Raw genomic sequence first — 2,500 nt, 5'->3', positions numbered from 1 at the left:
AGTTCAAATATCAGTGTGTGTGTGCGTGTGTGTGCGTGTGTGTGTGTGTGTGTGTGTGTGTGTGCGTGTGTGTGCGTGTGTGTGTGTGTGTGTGTGTGTGTGTGTGTGTGTGTGTGTGTGTGTGTGTGTGTGTGTGTGTATGTGTGTGCGTGTGCGTGTGTGTGTGTGTCACAGACAGCAGGTCTCCTGTTGATATTGCCAACCATCATGCTGAGCTACGAAGCGTAGCACATTTCAGTGAAGCAGCCCATTTCGATAGAACACGGCTAGGTTAGGCTCGGCTAGTCCTCGTGCAGTGATTCTCAAACTATAAACCGGATGGCCACTGGTAGGATGTGAGCGTATTCCAAGAGGGCCTTCAAATCGTTTATTTATTTTTTTATGAAAATATATTTTGTGTGTTTTGCTGTTGACTATTCATTTGAGATAGGAGGTGGGCCATGAAAATTTGTGAAAATTTCAAGTGGGCCCCAAGTTGGAGTAGGTTGAGAACCCCTGGCTCAGTGCTTTGGTGCATGTGTATAAGAAACCCAAGAGGACCTGGCACGAAAACTCCCCAGAGGGGAGCCAGACACCAGATCCCCCAGAGCCAGGTCAGGTGAACAGCAGACTGACAGCCCACCACCCTCTAATGGACACAGCGGAGCAGGGGAGTCAAGAGCAGGGGTGGAGGGAGCAAACAGATCAGCTGTCCCGGGCCCGAGGAGACAGGAAGGGGACCCAGAACCAGAACCTCCCCATTACACTGGGGCCTTCAAAAGACTTTGTAATGGGCCCAACCAAAGGGGATAACGGCCCTGCAGAGGAGAGGAGAGGGGAGCGGAGTAGAGGAGTGGAGGGGAAGAGCGGGGGAGAAGAGTGGAGGAAAATAGTGGGGGAGAAAAGAGGAGAGGAGAAAGGAACATGATCCTCCTTCTGTTCTAGACTGGTGCGGCGGCAGTGGAAGTGAAGTGGTGATAAGATTTGGGCTTTGGCCAGTATTACTCTAATCTCACACAGAGAGATGGGCAGGTCCAGGACAGGGAGTCAGGAGACTGGACAGTTCAGATTCTGTGTGTGTGTGCGTGCATGCATGCTTGCATGTGTGCATCAGGGCTTGACACTGGAAAAAGTGAATGTCAAGCCCTGTGCATGTGTGCATGTACATGTGGTTGTGTGTGTGGTGTGTACGCACATGCATGTGTGCGTGCGTATGTGCATCTGTGCATGTATGACTATTTCATTGTGTGTTTACATGTCGAAAACATAATCAAAAATATTTATTTTGTTTTACATTTTTTCCTGTGATAGTGCAGAATGCACACCTTAGGGATGGCACAACAGGCAGCGCTGACTGGCACATGACTGAGAGTAAAAAAAACAACAGTTGGTGCACAGATTAAATCTGATTCGTATTACATAACATTCTTATTTGAACCGATGGCAAAGATCCTGTCGGTCAGGTGTGGGTGTCTTCTGATAGATCAAACGAAAAAAAAAAGACAGAAAATATTTTGTTACTTTCAAGTTTTTTTTGGTGTTTTATACGTCCCGTTTTGAGTGACAAGACTGATCTGGGGTGCATTTCTCAAAAGAGTAGTTGTTAGCCAGTTAGCAACTTTTGTAGTTGCCGATAAGAAATTGCATTGCAACCAATAAAGTAGCTAACGTAGTTATCAACTACGCTTTTGAGAAATGCACCCCTGTAATGCAATATGCTATGCACCTGAATATAACGCCATGTGAGACACGCATAATTGGACACTGGGCACTTGCTTTTTCCAAGGGTGTATAATATGACATGCTTGTTACAGTACGACCGCAGTGTCTCAATTTTCGCCTGTGAAGTAACAAATAACAATGTAGGCCTACCTCTGACACAATAATGTTACTTTTCTATTCAGTGAACTTATACTTCCTAATGGCATTTCCAACTGTGGTCATATGCAAGGAGTGATAACTTCTCAAGTCTTTTAACTAGTCAGCTCTTCCTCTTCAGTGCTTTCTTCAGAGTTTTTGTGTGGTTGCTTGTAAAAAACACAAACCATTCTCCTACATATATATTATTGGGTGAAATGCTGACAGCTCAAAGAAGAAGTGGCCAAATAAAGAAATACACTTCTTGTTTACTTGTTTTCAGATTATCCTTTCTTAATAGGACAAATGAAATAAACGACTGCTCGTTTCCCCACCAGAAACTCCACTGGACACCACACCACAGTCACCACCACCACCAGGAGGAGAGGCACGGAGCAGACACTCTAGCACTGGACACAACCAACATAACCACCACCACCAACCACACCAGCAGAAGGAAGGTGTTTGTTTCCACCAGAAAACTATCACTGAACACCACCACCTCTACCACCAACACTACCAGAAGGAGGGTGTTTATTTCCCCAAGAAACCCTAGCAGTGGACACCACCATCGCCACCATCACCCACCACCACCACCACCACCACCATCACCACCAGGAGGACACTTGTCCACTGACTACACAGAGCCAGACACTCTGTAGAC

This window comes from Engraulis encrasicolus, chromosome 12 (genome assembly GCF_034702125.1).
Source record: "Engraulis encrasicolus isolate BLACKSEA-1 chromosome 12, IST_EnEncr_1.0, whole genome shotgun sequence".
NCBI lineage: Eukaryota > Metazoa > Chordata > Actinopteri > Clupeiformes > Engraulidae > Engraulis > Engraulis encrasicolus.
The sequence above is the reverse complement of the archived record's forward strand: the minus strand, read 5'-3'. Positions refer to the sequence as shown.